General features: G+C 40.7%; 1 non-coding gene across 1 annotated transcript; it reads right to left on the bottom strand.

The window, feature by feature from the left end:
* Nucleotides 1–15,613: 15,613 nt before the first annotated feature.
* LOC145117917 (small nucleolar RNA R71) lies at nucleotides 15,614–15,720 on the bottom strand. Its single transcript, XR_013712909.1, has one exon. It is a non-coding gene; the product is annotated as a small nucleolar RNA R71 (small nucleolar RNA).
* Between the last annotated feature and the right edge of the window lie 319 nt (nucleotides 15,721–16,039).

The following is a 16,039-nucleotide window of genomic DNA, read 5'->3' as shown; positions in this document are numbered from 1 at the left end:
CTTGATTTCTTCCAACTTTCCCATGTAGTACGCCTCATCATCTTCACTATCCCTTTTCTCAGCCATCTTCCTTAGCATGCAATCTTTGGCAAAGTGATTCTTGCCATGACAATAATTGCAGTCGAATCCAGAGTCTCCTGCAAGCTTGCTTTCCTTCTTGTCATTATCCTTTTGAGAGATATTCTTCGTTTCTTCTTTCACCTTCTCAGAACTGTAACTTCCTTGCCAGTTTCAGTTCTTATTGACAGGGAACTTCTTTCGTGCAAACTTCTTTGGATTGGTGACCATCATTGCATATTCTTCGCTTGTAAGGTCACACTCAGACACATCTGACTCCTCCTCTTCTTCTACAACACTTTTGCCTTTTGATACAAGGGCCAACGATCCCACACCCGAAACTATCTTCGCCTCCTTGGTTACCACACTCTCATGGGATTTAAGTATACCCACCAATTTCGCTAGTGAGTATGATTTAAATTGTTCGTGAGCTTTCACTGTTGAAACCACTGCCATCCATTCTGGTCTTAGACCATTCATGAAGGTTACCTTTTTCTCGATCAATTTTCTTTCTATACCATGCTTGATCATCTTGCTAAGGAGATTATTGAAGCGATCGAAGGTTTGTATCAGTTTATCTTCAGGTTTCTGTTCGAAAACTCCAAATTCTGAGAGCAACAAGGTTTGAATAGAGTGTTCTAGATCCTCATCGGTTGAGTAAAGTTCCTTCAACCTATCCCATATTTCTTTAGCCGTCGTGCATGAACCAACTAACCGAAAAGTGTCAGATTGCAGTGCGAATCTGATCATTCTCATGGATTTCACATTACATAGCAACTTGTCATTTTCATCCTGTGGCATCTTATCTACGTCCGCCACAAGCTTATTATATTCTTTTTGAGTCTTCACTGTCGTGTTCGTTCCAGAGTGAACAAACGGCCCAAGTGTGATTGCTTCCCAGATGAGATAACCATTATCTTCAGAACCAACTACGTAATCTTCAAAGTGATGCGCCCACACTTCATAGTCTTGAGTGTAAAGAATGGGAACCCTTGTAGTGGATCCAATGCAGTTGGAGATGTTGATAGGATTAGTTTGAGAATCGTCGTGAGACATGGTGAGCCTTTCCTTAGAACTGCTAGAATCAGACCTGTAAACCTGAGATTAGGGTTTTATCAAACACAAGAGTTACCGTCAACAAGAAGAAGACAGCTTCTTTATATTCGATAAAAGCGGAAACCCTAAAGAATTCTTTAAACAGAAGGAATGTGTATTGATCACACAGTCTCCTGCTCTGATACCAATTGTTAGAACAAAGTTCTAGTAGGATCGATAGATTCTAAGTAGATAAACAATAAATGACGTAATGAAGAACACAGGAATGGTTTAACTGATGTCGAATGATTAAACTTTAACACCTCAGAAGAGCTCGATTAAGAACTTCGACTGTAGAGGTATTTAGGGTTACAAATCAATAATAACTATATATCACGACTGAATCTAAGGCATTCATGCATGCAGTAGTTATAGCTTAACCATACATTATAATCACGGATGGACAGGCCCAATCCGGATATACAATACTAAGCCCATGACGCAACATAAAATACCCAACAAATCTCTAATAAAGCACTTTGTAATATCATTGGTAGAGTCTTGGAGACTTTGGTGTCATGGCGTTACAAAGGGATCATTGCATAAAATGTTAGAATCTAACATGTTCTAATAGTGGCAAGAATTGGTATTCTTACACTTATGATAAGGATTAGGAATTGTGAAATGAGCATCATTGGGAATGTGTTCAATTGATCTATTTCACAAAGTAAGGACCATAGGCAAACATAGTATGCATGCTTGGAGCATGGGATAGCTATTGTTTTTAGATTCAAGTATTAAGTTGATTACTCGAAACATTATACAATGAATAATGTGTAATCAATATGGTGACTAAATAAAAGGTGTTTTATTTATACTCACAAGTTTGAGGCCATATTGGATTCAATTATTCTTGTGTTTCACTTCGCATGTTTTGACTTCCCGAATAACTAGGTTATTTAAACATCCACAGTCAATCATACTTTGGAAGTAGGTAATGAGGTAAGACTTTCATGAATCCAACTGTAGATTGTCTAAAGTGTTTAGACATAGCAAAAGTCTGTTGCAATGTTCATGAGTGCTCCTGAAATAAGATTTGAGTATTGGAATAAACCCACGCTCACGTGAATCACTTCATGGATTTTATCACGAGTGATTGCAAGTCGGTTGCACATTGATAATATGTAAACACACCAGTAACTTGGTGTTATAAAACATATTCTTGTCTGTGATTTGATGAGTAAGTACAAGCAAGCATTTGAGTCGAAGTTTATCCGTTCCTTTTACCCAATGTGGGATAAAAGCAATATCTGTGGGCCCCTCGATGATTTAGTGATGACATCCTAAGCGCTTGGCCAAGCCTGGACTAAGTTGATGTGTTCAATTGTAGTCTGTTGTCAGTCGTCTTAAATCGGAAATCGGGAAACAACACATAGACAGAGAGAATGATTAAAATCCATGTCTCAGTCTATACGATATCTAGAATGGAGGAATATATGATCCCTTATCTTAAAGAATTTACGATCCCTTATCTTGGACAGGGATTGATTATAATCCATGTCTCCTGTCCATACGATATCTTGTAGAATGGAGAAATATTTGATCCCTTATCTAAGGACACGTCGCTGACTAGGTCAGAGTTCGATAGCGGCTTTTGGTAGCTAAAATTTGCTAGTCAGTTTTTGAAGTTATAAGTGCAACTATAGTTATTAGACTTATCCAAGTGGGAGACTGTTGGATTAGGTGTCTAAGCTCATAACTATAATTGGTATGTACTTGAATTGATAGTAGCAATGTCCTTTTGGGTTGCCTTCAAACCTGGCAATTGAATAGGATAACTGTTGGAGAGAGAAGAATGATTTATTAATTTATTACTTGGTTAATAAACTAATTTGAAATCAAGATAAATGATTTATTAATGTATTATGGATATAATATGTTATTTAGAAATCATATTGTTTAATTAATACTTAATCAGAAATTAATTTGGAATTAATTTTAGGATTAAAGGAATTAATTGAAACTACAGGGACTAAAGGTGAAAATGTTCAAAAGTTGAGCATTGAGAATTCTAGAACCTCCCTTAGAGGTGGGGAACGAAACCTAGAGTGTCCTAGGGTTTCCTTGGGCTCAAAGGGTGCCTTGGAAGCCTTAGGGAGGAAGTTAAGGGATTAGGGTTATCTAAGATACACCTACCTGCCTTATCCTAAACCTTCCTTATCACCTATATAAACCCATATAGGGTTGGATTTCGTCCCATGCAATCTAAGAAAGGCTTAGAGTCAAATTTTCACTTCCCTTCTCTCTCTCCATAGTAATCCTTGGTTGCTAGGTGTGTTTGTGAGCCATTGGAGGCGTGACACTTGTGGCGCTTGCTACCAAAGTTCAAGATCTTCAAGGATTTGATTGTTATTACAATATAACAATAAATGTATGTATCCTAACCCTAATTATATGTTAATTTCGAAAATTACATGTGCCTCGTAGGGTTTCTAGTTTTTGTGTTCAATGCTTGTATGTCTAATAGTGAAAACATAGATCCTCAAATTAGGGTTGCATGTACACATAGGATTGTTTGCTATGTATAAAACCCAACAGTATTGTCATCATCATTTCTGCAATCTCACATTCAATCAATTAAAACAACAAGGCATGTGATCATTATCACCTCCCAAGGTTTTATGTCGGATATCCTATAAAGGATCAAGGGCTTTCCTTGTCACTCACTTGTCTCAGCTTGATCATTATTCGATATTTCAATTACCTTAAATACCACAACCTCTCATACAATTTGGTTGAATAATACTTGATGTGACCTGGTTCCTCGACGATGGTGCTCTACGCCTTCTATGATTCCGATGAACCTGCGAGGTCACAGCAAGAAAGGATCGCCAGCCGTTCTCCAGGAGGAGGCTCCCGTGAAAACACTCTGACAGTCAAGTCAATAGATAGACTTGAGGTTGTATTGTGAGTAAGTTGAGAGAGAATGACTTACTTCCCAAGGCACATGGGGTGGCGTTTTATACTGAATCCTTCTGCTAGTCCGTACGGGACAAGGGCGTCAGACCTGACAGGATCAGGGATGCTGATTGAGCGATCGTGCTCCTTAATCTGTCAGAGCCAATGATTGGTTCAGGTGGTAATGCTCTCTGCATCTGCCTTGTCGCCTAAGACCGTTACATTTGTCTCGGAGTGGAAGGCGTCCCTGGAGGGGCCGAGCCATTCTTCGCGAGTGCCTTGCTCTTAGGGGTGCTGTCAGGGGCTAGGTTCCGTCAGGCCTTACTCGCTGGGCGCGGCATGCCTTGGGGCATTCTCTTGCGCGCCCGGGAACGGCTTCTTCGTGCGCGCTAGGGGCACGTCATCAAGTCCCCTAGTCTAGCAGTCATAGCGTTGCTAGACTAGTTATGACGTTCTAGACTTAACTACTCGGCACACGCGTGAAGCTCTGATTCAATCGTCACTTCTATTTTTACGGCGATGTGACAGCCCATTATGGCAGTCGGTTACATCATCACGTCAGGGATTTTGAATATCCTGCCTTTCCTTATCCTCTATAAAGTCAAAGGCATTCCTTATTCATGTCATTTCTTTCTCCTTTCGTCTTTCTTCTTCTTCTAGGGTTTTTCTCTTGATTTCATGGCCACTCAATCTGGTACCATTCCATCCAAAGTCGAATTCAAGCTTCTTAGTGATGCCTACGGCCTTTCTACGGCCAACGGGGTTGAGTTCCCATTGTCTGATTTAATGATCTTATATCCTCCCCCGGGCAAGGTGGGTGTTTATTTGAAAAACCTTGACGCTGGTCTGCGCCTCCCACTCACTGGTTTTCAACTGGAACTTCTGCAGAAAAACGGATGTAGTATCCAAATGCTCACTCCAAACGTTGTCAACAAAATGGTGGCGTTTGAAATGATTTGTCGATCCAATGGGGTACTCCCCGTCTGCTTTGTCTTTAAGTACTTCTTCAGCATCTGTGCCACAGGCGATAAGTATACTTTCTTTGTCCGGCGAGGGGGGCATACCTTGGTTCCTGATGGTAAGACCCCCAAGAACTGGCAAGACAAGTGGTTATGGGTCAACCAAGATCAGGTCGGCCGTGGACGTTACCGGGCGAACAACTTTGCTTATGTTACTCCTAAGTTGTACACTCACAACAAAGCTATTGCTGATCTTCTGAAGACTATTCAGGTTGTGCCTGAGGAGTATTCGGAGGTTTTACTCGATGGTGTTGGTATGAGCCCTTCTTGGAGGCGCCGGTGGAAGATGCCCATCTTTTACACTGTTACTGATGGTGAGTGGTTATATTATTCTTCTTTCTCCCTTCCCCCCCCCAACTTTTTTTTTGTTTGTTGGAAAAAATGGTGAAAGGTTTCATGTTTGGCCATTTTGGTCTTGACTTGCTTTTGCTTTTGGGGGCGATGAATCTCCTCTTTCGATGGACGAGATCTTGTGGAAGCGGTATCGGGGGAAGTTGGAGCACCAGGAAACTGATATAGTTGAAATGCTTCCTCCGCCTTGTCGGGCGAATCGGCTCGTCGGGACTGCTCCTACGGTGTCGCCGGTTGTGGAAAGATCTTCAGCGACTGTTGGGGAGCCACCCTTGGCTGCCCAGCTGTTGGGTCTAAATTTGGTTTATACTTTGCTTGTCTAGGAAAATATATTTTTATGGAATGTTGTATGTGTTTGCAGTTTGTGTCTACGGTCGTACACTCGTGTATGGCCCATATCTCATATATATAGGGTGAGGAGTGTGTAGGAGTGTAAGGCTAGAGAAGAAGAGCATGTTCTAGAGAGAGAAACTAGAGAGAATAATAGTGTGTGTGAGAGAATCTTGTGTAAGGAGCATCATTCATATCATTAATTCATACAAGATTCATCATCTTCTTCTTCTCCTCCTTCTTCTATTGATCTGACATCATCCGTTTGATTGGGATTCCGCACCATCAAACGAATCTGATTGATACACAAGCAGATTGGGGACTTACAAGTGGTATCAGAGCTTGGATTGTATCAATCAATTTTTTCAGATCTGGAGCTTATTTGATCTTATTTTCAAAAGATTTTTGCGTTTTTGGATAGATCTTTGAAAATTAGGGGGGTTTGTTCTTTGCATTTTTCATAAAAACGAGTTTTTGATCGAGTTTTGGAGAAAAAAAAGGGTAAAAAACGTCGTTTTTCTTCACATCTGTTGAAGGGTGTACGTCCACGGCCAGTTGAAGGTGTGCGGCCTGGCCCGTTGTGCGGCCTCAGTGTATGGATCGGCCTCGGTGTACGGTCCAGCAACGTTCACGGTCCTCGGTGTACGGCCGTCCTCGCATAGAGTCTGAAGTTCGCACCCTTTACACTTAAAAAAAAGGGGGTGGAATCGATTTTGGGGGTTGCCTGGGATCGAACCCAGGTCCTCTGATTGATAAACCACGCGCCTTACCAGTTGAGCTATAAGACAACTCGTTAAATATCTTGCTCGTTTAAATTTTATACACTTCGCAGCAGCAGCAAATAATCAAATGAGATTTTGGACGTTGCAAGGATCGAACACGGATCTCCCATACACTCAACAAGGCGCCTTACCAGTTGGACTAGGAAGTCACTTGTTCATTCCTTTGAAATTTAATTCAAAAGGAGTGTTTTCTCGGTTCCAAATTTCGCAAAATTGACACTTTTAACCCAAAAATCAATTTCCTTTATTTTTAAATTACTTTTTCAACCAAAAATTTTAGATTTTAATTTTTGACTTTTTACTAAAAATTTTGAATTTGACTTTCAAGTTTGACCTTAGACTTAAACTTTGACTTTCTCGTTTAACCTTCAAATTTTCGGTTTGACTTTTAACTTTGACTTTTTAAGTTTGACTTCTCAAGTTTGACTTCTCAAGTTTGACTTTTTTAAATTTGATTTTTTAAGGTTGACTTTTGAGTTTTCAAGTTAAAGGGCATTTTTGGTAAACAATGAGTTCTTCAGAAATCAATACCAACGAAATTTCCTTGGAAAATTTACTTGAACACTATGCATTATTACGTAGAGAGAATGAGGACCTAATATATGAGAGGTACACTATTAGGAAAGAACAAAAACCATTAAAAGCACAACTAGAAGCCAAAATGAAGGATTTCCAAAAACTTCAGGAAGAGTACAACAATAAATGTGCTAACTATAGATATGTGACAGAACAACTTGCTGCTGTAACTGCCGAACTTGATGCATTGAAGGCTAAATTTAATGATGCTGAATTTAATTTTAAGAAATTTGATGTGTCAAGTGAGGTAGTTGTGTCCATGATTGACAATTGTTTGAAATTTAAAGATAACCAACAGAAGGGTCTAGGGTATGAGAGTGTTCCTCCTCCTTTCAATCATAACTACTCTTATACCCCTCTGACTAAGGAAGAAGTTGAAAATGAAGCACACCTTCAGTATGGCCAACCCCCTGCTCCAGCTTCTGTAAGACTGAACAATCAGGGCCAACTGAGGGTGTTGAGATGAAAGATACTAATGTTTCTACCTCTTGTGCAGGTAAAGTAGTAAAGGATGAGGACAAGGAGAACAAAACTAATTCTAGTTCCACAAAGTCTGATGACTTAAATTTCTTTGATATTTTTGATGATTTGTTTGATAATCCTGATGTTCTTGTTCCTAGCCATCCACTCCACCCTCACTAGTCACACAACCTGTTGTCGATAAATACAGGCTGCCAAAACAAGCGAAACAGAGTGCTTGTTGTAATTGTGCTTGTAGGAACAACAAGGAACAAGGAAGGGATCACACATGGGGTTAGTGCTTAATGACATGAAGAATTTTCGGATCTGTTCTGAGATTATGCGTGCTGTTCTCAGTCCTTCTGGATGCAAATTCAATCGGTGACTTACAGTTTGAGTTTTCTTCTCGATTCTCCTGAGTTTATCTTACACTGTTTCATTTCAAAGAAATTTTCCTTTAATTTCCTTATATGTCTTTCTTTAGTAGGTTGTTTTGGGAAGTGATATGAAGTGTAGTGCTAAAGGGCAATATGCAATTCGTGTAATGCACTAAAGCCGAATTGTCTAGACTTTGTATTCAATGTGCTGGTAGGCACAAAGGATTCAAAAGGACTAGACATTGATTGACCTTGAAAGGACTTGACTAATATGAACTTAGATAGTTTCATTTGGACTGGCCATACGACGCTCAGGTAGATTGAGCAGTGAGATAAACATGGGAACCTGCGAGATACACTAAAAGTTAATTATCTAGAACTGTGGCTCAACATTTCCTTGATGTATGGACTCATGTCCTTAATTCCGGTATTGATAGGGCAACTGGGGGGTTCTGATAAAGTAGGTCTGTAGGAAATTATTTTCTTGCTTTCTATCTGTCAGTCATATGTTGTTTCCTTTGCGTGATTGGAACAGATCCGACCTGGGACACACCATATGCAACATTCTATCTCTCTAAACCCCTATCTATGTTAGTCATATGTTGTTCCCTCTGTGTGATTGGAATACATCCGACCTGGGATACAACATATGCACTTCTATATCTGATTTCTTTCTTAATGATTGAATACTCACCTAAAGTAAGGAGTTCTTTGGAATTTCTTGATTACCGGGGTATATCGGGAAATGGGAAACACGTTCTAGTTGATCTAAAATTGAACCATTTAATAGGTTGTCAGTAGATCTTGCTGCTTAATTTAAGTGGACAACAATATCTTTGGTCGTCGTCAGCTAAACGTCCATTTAGGAATATATATCACAATGACTTGTCACTTATAATCTGTCCAAAATGTCAACATCCTTTGTGTTTAAGTGGACTACAATACCGGTGGTTGACCGGATCTAGACATGCAGACGTGTGCTGATAAACGATATTGGATTGCTTGACAACTTTGATCCCAAAATATTTTTATTTTTGTTAAATTTGTCCATAGCTTTCCTCTATGCACAAATTTAGGGGGAGAATTAAAAAATTGAAAAATCAAACAAAAATCAGAAAATTAAAAATCCAAAAATAGTGTTATTTCTGTTTTATTTCTTGTTCAAGAAAACCAAAAATCCAAAAATATTTTTGTTTCTGTTTTATTTTTTTCAGAAAATATGAAAAATCCAAAAATATTGTGTGCTAAATTTCCTTTTAGTTTAGTTTTGTCTTAAAAGTAAATTCAGATGTAGATGTAACTCATGGATTCTGTATCGCGATTTCTGAGCCAAAGCTTCATCCGTGAGCATCGAAGAATTCTCATTCGAAGGAGCAAGTGTAACACCCAGAATCAGAAAGGCCAAGAAAGGAAAGGAAAACCCTAAGTCAAAGGGGTCAACTCGTCGAGTCCAAGGAAGAACTCGACGAGTCGAAGCGGGATCCGGGTGGAAGAGTAAGTGACCGACTCGACGAGTCGGCGAGTGGACTCGGCGAGTCTAGTCTGGGTTGGGAAACCCTAATTTCTGTACTTGGTACCCTATTTAAGCATCATTTCAGGCCTACACCCCTTGGGCCTCCATCACTCCCATCACCTACTATCGAAACCCTAAGCAGCCATTGAGTGTCCTTAAGCTTCTCTTGCCATTTTTGAGTGATTTAAAGCTAGAAGGAAGAAGGAAAACCTTGGGGATTCAAGAAGAGGCAGTAGATCCAGAGTTTGGGAAGCATTTCAGATCAATTGAAGGTATGAAGCTCATATCTTGACTGATAGTCATCTAGATCCTCTTCTTAACCTAGATTTTGTCATTTTTGGGCCATTTCCAAGGTCAGTCCGAGTATTGAGCCTTTGTGGATGAAGAGGACTTTAGATCTGTGCATTTATGAGCCTTAGGAGCTCTGAGTGAGAATCTTTACTCAGCCATAGCCTCATTTCTTGTTGTGGACCTTCATTTTAGCTTGGATTTGATGTTCAAGCTTCATAGCTCTTTGCATGCACGTAAAGTTGGCAACTTTACGTGTAATGCTAGCCCCAGGAGTCCAGATCTACAAGTGGGAAGCATTGGAATGGACTGTAATCGTCTGAATAGGGTTGGACATAGAGGGACTAGGCGAGTCCGTTCTGGGACTCGGCGAGTCGGACCAGTTTCTTGCCCCGAAACCCTTCTTCTAAGGGTGTGAGTTGAGTTGGTTAGGGACTCAGCCAACCTGAGTCCATAATGGTCTTGATGATCATCGTACTCGATGAGTTCAAGGAGGAACTCGGCGAGTCCGGGGCAATCTCCTTAGTTATGAAGGCGGACTCGACGAGTTGTTCATACAACTCGGCGAGTCATGGTCTAGACATTCATGGGATGATGATGAATTCGACGAGTTCAAGGATGAACTCGGCGAGTCGGTTGAAGTTAGTCCCGAGTGTATGGTTGAAGGAGGACACGTTGAGCTGTTGCTAGACTCGACGTGTGGAGTCGGGGTTGTTTTGGAATTGGAGGACTAAGGACTCGACGAGTTGGTAGAACAACTCGGCGAGTCGAGTCACCTGGAAGTTGACTTTGACCATTGACTTTGACCAAGTTTGACCAGGGTTGACTTTTGGACTATTGTGGTCTGAATGTTGTTTTGGGTATTGATAGTTTGGGAAGCCGAGGGATCAGCGGTTCAGAAGTGTCGGTTAGTAGTCAGAAGTGTTCAACAAGTCTTCAGCAGTGCAAGGTGAGTTTCCCTTTGTGTGAATGGGTCTACGGCCACAATGCCGGCCCATGTAGTTATGAGTAGGAAGACCCAGGGGTTAGCCCTTGGCACAGTATGCTAGTATGACATTCGGGACTAAGGTCCAATTTTAGCGGGCGGGTGCCCAAGGAATGGTTTGTATGATAGTTATACTTGTTGTCTGTGTGATACATGTATGTGCCTGGTAGGGAGGTGAGTGTGGGCGAGGTCCCGTATCTCACCAATAGCAGAGTGTGGACGGTGTTCCATACCTCATTAGCAGCAGAGCAGGGGCAAGGCCCAAGTTAGGAAAAGAGTGAGTGTGGGCTGGGCTCGTATCTCACTATCAGTAGGAGCATGGACGGGGTTCCATGATTCATCAGTAGCAGGACAGGGGCGAGGCCCAAGATAGGCGAGGCCTTAGTACAGTAATCCAGTAGAGTATGTTAGTTATGTGTTGTGATATGATTGTATGCTAGTATATGTTAGCGGGCGAGGCCCGAAGACAGGCGGGGTCTAAGGAAAACAAATATGTATGCCGAGCGGGGCTCGAAGCCAGGCGGGGCCTGGTGTCGGACGGGGTCCGATAGCGGGCGAGGCCCAATGCAGTGGGCGGGAGCCTAGTATGTGGTTGTGTGCTCAGTATTATGTATGGCATGTATGGATCACTAGATATGTATGGTATGCGGTAGGTTGGAAAACTCACTAAGCTTCGTGCTTACGGTTTTCAGTTTTGGTTTCAGGTATTCAGTTTTTAGAAGAGGAGCTCGGGAGGGTTACAGTGCACACACCATGACAAGTTAGCCTGGGATGTTTACTCTGATAATTAAACAAGTGTTTTGGAAATGAAACTATGATTTGTCATATAAACCCTTTTAGTATGTTTGAATGACTTAACGCTATGAATTAGTAATGTTTTTAAAAGAAATTTTGGACCCGATTTTTGGGATGTTACAGCAAGAAATGAAGATTATTCTTTCAACATTCAATCATTCAACCCCAGAAGCAAGGTCAAGCTGTTCTTGAAGATTATGTGACAGATTGTATTGAAGCCTCCTCAATCAGTCTGCTGCTATCTATGAACCTGCTAAAGTGATCCAGAATATTAGATTTCTCTATTGTTCTCTCGAAAGATTCTCAAGCTGAAAGCGCTATTTTTCAAGAATCTTTTCAAGAAGCCTCCTCACCCAACGTGCGTTCAAAGCCAAATCCTGAAGAAAAGCCCAAGTGCTCAAGATGAAGTCATTTATTGAAGATTCATCATGTTCATCTTGAAGTTGTGAAGAATTTCAAGATTAATGCTGAAGCCAAGCTCCTAATGAAGATTGACAAGAAAAGCCAGCTACTTTTTAGGGGGAGCTTGTTGGGTCAATTAGAAAAGAAAGCTATAAACCAATGGGAGATTGTTGGGTCTAAATTTGGTTTATACTTTGCTTTTCTAGGAAAATATATTTTTATGTAATGTTGTATGTGTTTGTAGTTTGTGTGTACGGTCGTACACCCGTGTACGGCCCATATCTCATATATATAGGGTGAGGAGTGTGTAGGAGTATGAGGCTAGAGAAGAGGAGCATGTTCTAGAGAGAGAAACTAGAGAGAATAATAGTGTGTGTGAGAGAATCTTGTGTAAGGAGCATCATTCATATCATCAATTCATACAAGATTCATCATCTTCTTCTTCTCCTCCTTCTTCTATTGATCTGACATCATCCATTTGATTGGGATTCCGTACCATCAAACGAATCTGATTGATACACAAGCAGATTGGGGACTTACACCAGCCTATCTCGACGGTTGCTCCATCTTCTGCTGCCGGTTATGGCCAGATGGAGGTGGTCGAGGAGAACAAATATGGCATCATTTCCGACGTCCGGCGGGCCATCGCTAAGAGGAAGGTCATCTTAGCCATGGGGGAGACCTCCATTGATTTTTTTAATATCGGGAGACGAGTTTAATCGAGACACAAGTTTACTCGTTTACCAAACTCGATCTCCTCTACGCCAGAGGCAATTGTTGTGATCACTGATGACGACCCACAACAGTCGAGGGGGATCGAAGGGCGATCAAGCAGCCCATTGTTCCTGTTCAACCTATCATGCAGTCTTCTTCTGATCTTTCTCCCCTCAGGGCTCCCGGGGGTGCTGAGCTGCATCAAACTCCGCCTCACGAGGGGGTCCCTGGGGGCGATTCTGGATCTAACGTGTTTGTTCCCGCTTGGAGCTTGCAGAATAAATCTTGCTTGTCTGTCCGCTCCAATGCTTTGGAATTTGCTCTCCATGCATTTCCGCCAAATGTTGTCACCGATATGGAGGCCATGGGCAGCCCCACTTTGGCTCATAATATGTCTTATGCTGCTGCCCAGGCCATGTTTTACCTTGTCGATGGTGCCCGCCGTGTTCAACTTCTCAATGAGATAGAGGCTTCCCATACGGGCTGTGGTGTCCGTGAGTTCAACCTGAAACGTCGGATTGCCAATCTCGAGAAGGAAGTTTACGGCTTTGACCATGCTTTTCTTGCTTCGGCGAAAGCTGCTACAGAAGAGATTCGATCTGCCTTGGAAGCCTGATATCTGCATAGTTAGCTATATATTTCGATTAGAATTTTATTATTTTTTAGCTAATTTATATCAATTTATGGACAAAAGGTACTTAATTATGTTTAAATTGTATTTTCAGTCTAAAAATGAGCTCGGAAGCAAAAGGAAGCAGGAAATGCGATCAGAAACTTGAGAATTGAAGAAAGAAGAAAAAAAGAAGAAAAGAGTCAAAATCCTGAAGGACTCAGCGAGTTGCATCGACTGCTCGACGAGTTCCCATGAATGTTCGCGAAGCAAAACACAAAGTCCTTGTCGTATACGGATTCCTAAAGGGGACTCGGCGAGTCGGTTATCTACTCGGCGAGTAGCCCCTGTTTTCTGAAGACTATAAATAGAAGCCAAATTACCGAATTAAAACCTCTCTCTGGAACCCTTGGGGATTACTCTGCGATTAAGGTGCTGTTGGAGCTCGGGAATTCGTGGAGACAACCCTATACTTCAATTTTAAGGAGATTAAAGGCAAAATTTAGTATACTCTTTACTTTATCTTTTATTTGAACCATGTTTGAGTTATTAGACATTGTTTGTGAGCTACTATCTGCTGTGATTATGAGCTAAATTTTTCATCTTCTGTTTAGGGTAGATAAATTTACAACTATGGATTGATTTATGGTTGGATTAATTGTTTATAAGTGAATTATGTTTTATTAAGCTTGTTAAAGAACCTTATGCATTAACCACAACTATTTTCTGTTAATTAGCAAGTAATTAAGCTGCATGAACATCTCTTAATTGCTTACCTCATATGATTTGTGTGAAAACATTGTTATGTGCCTAGGAATAGCGAATGTGAAACTAGGATTAACTAGAAAATGGAGAAATTAATGTGTGAGCTTGTGTGATAAACCATCAACAAGAAGTTAATTGAATTAGTAATTTGATTAGCTAACTACAAGTCTTATTTAACCAAAAAAAATTAACTAGGAAATTCATTAGTTTAATCACTTGATCACTGCTTAAATTAATATGTTATCTAAGGATTGGTAATAGCGAATGTGAACCTAATCACTTTAATCGGTAGCCAGTAACAATTAATCCATTGCACTTGCCATAAAATCAACCATAGGAGTAAATAAATCGAACCTAAACATAAGTCTTCTTATCATTGACTTTAGTTGGTCTTTATTTGCTTTAGCTGTTAGTTATTTAATTAGCATATTAGTTAGTTGTGTAAGTTTCTAGTCTTGCAAAACTAGAGAAAACCTTCACTTTTATTACTTGTTTTAGTTAATTCTACTTATTAGTTTAATTACAACTCCCTGTGTTCGATACCCTGCTTATTCAACTATACCACCAATTGACAGGTCCACTGCCTTTGTATGTCTAAATTATATCTTAAAAGTAGGACTAAAACTAGTGCATTTATATACACATCAAGTTTTTGGCGCCGTTGCCGGGGAACGGTTCAAAAATTAATTCTAATTTCTAGTGTTATCGACCCTTTCTGTGAGATTTATCTTGCACAAAGTTACTGCTTTAGTAATTTAGTTATTAGGTTTAAGTTTTTTAGTTTTTCTGTTTTTAGAATTTTGATAGATTTTTTTTTTGTCTTAACCTTGAACTCGCCGAGTGCAGTCGAGGCTACTCGACGAGTCCAAAGCAAATTTCCAGTTTCGTTTTTATTTCATTTTTTTGTTCTTTTTACGTGTGTTTCTTGTTTTCTTTCAGGTATTTTATGACCCGAGGATCAGACACACCCTTGATCCCACCGCTCAAAAACCCGGAATCCGCTCTTAGGAAGGACAAGAACAAACCCGTTGAATCATCTTCAACACCAAAGAAGTCACCTTTTAAGAGCCTCAAATCAGCTTTTAGCAAGAAAAAGGGCCAGAAAGTTGGAGAATCCAACAACACGAAGGAAGACACCGAGTACGAAACCGAAAAGGAAGGAAGCGAATCTGACATAGAAGGAAGCGACATTGAAGGTGAACTTGCTAACACCATGGCTAACATCGATGAAGTTCCCATGGGTGAATGGAAGAAAAGGATGCGTGACGACACCAACCCAGGACTCGTGCAACCCGCGATTCCTGCAACTGCAACCTTTGAACTTAAGGGCCACATACTTGCTCAACTTAAGGAAATCCCATTTTTCGGGAAAGATCACGAAGACGCATACAAGCATCTAGATGAGGTCAACGATATAGCCGACTACTTCAATGTCCCTAATGTGGCTCGCAACACTGTTTTGCTTCGTATGCTACCAGTCACATTCAAGGGAGCCGCGAAAGATTGGCTGAAATCACTCCCTCCAGGATCCATCACTACTTGGGCTAAAATGAAAGAGGAATTTATAGACCAATTTTCCCCTCCTTCAAAGATAGCCAAGTTGAAGAAAGCCATCGCCAATTTTGAACAACAAGCTGGAGAGTCACTTTATGAAGCATGGGAAAGATACAAAGGCTTACTAACGAACTGCCCACACCATGATTTAAATAGTCAACAAGAAGTCTCCATTTTCTATGATGGAGTAAACGTGACAACCAGACAAATCCTAGATTCACAAGGACCACTCACAAAGAAAGCACCCCCGGTGATAAAGGCCCTAATTGAAGAATTCTCTAAGCACTCTAGATAATATCATAATCCAAGGAATGATTTAACTCGAGGGGCGGTGAATTCTATTACTGATGACATGGCAACAATGATGGAAAAATTGGAAAGCATGACCCGAAGAATGACTAAGATGGACCAATCCATCCATGCCATTAGAGTGGGATGTGAAAACTGTAGAGGGCCTCACCTTACTAAA

This window comes from Lactuca virosa, chromosome 5 (genome assembly GCF_052849685.1).
Source record: "Lactuca virosa cultivar CGN04683 chromosome 5, Lactuca_virosa_CGN04683_v6, whole genome shotgun sequence".
In the NCBI taxonomy this organism is placed as follows: Eukaryota; Viridiplantae; Streptophyta; class Magnoliopsida; order Asterales; family Asteraceae; genus Lactuca; species Lactuca virosa.
Note: the sequence above shows the minus strand (reverse complement) of the source record. Positions and strands in the feature narration are given on the sequence as shown.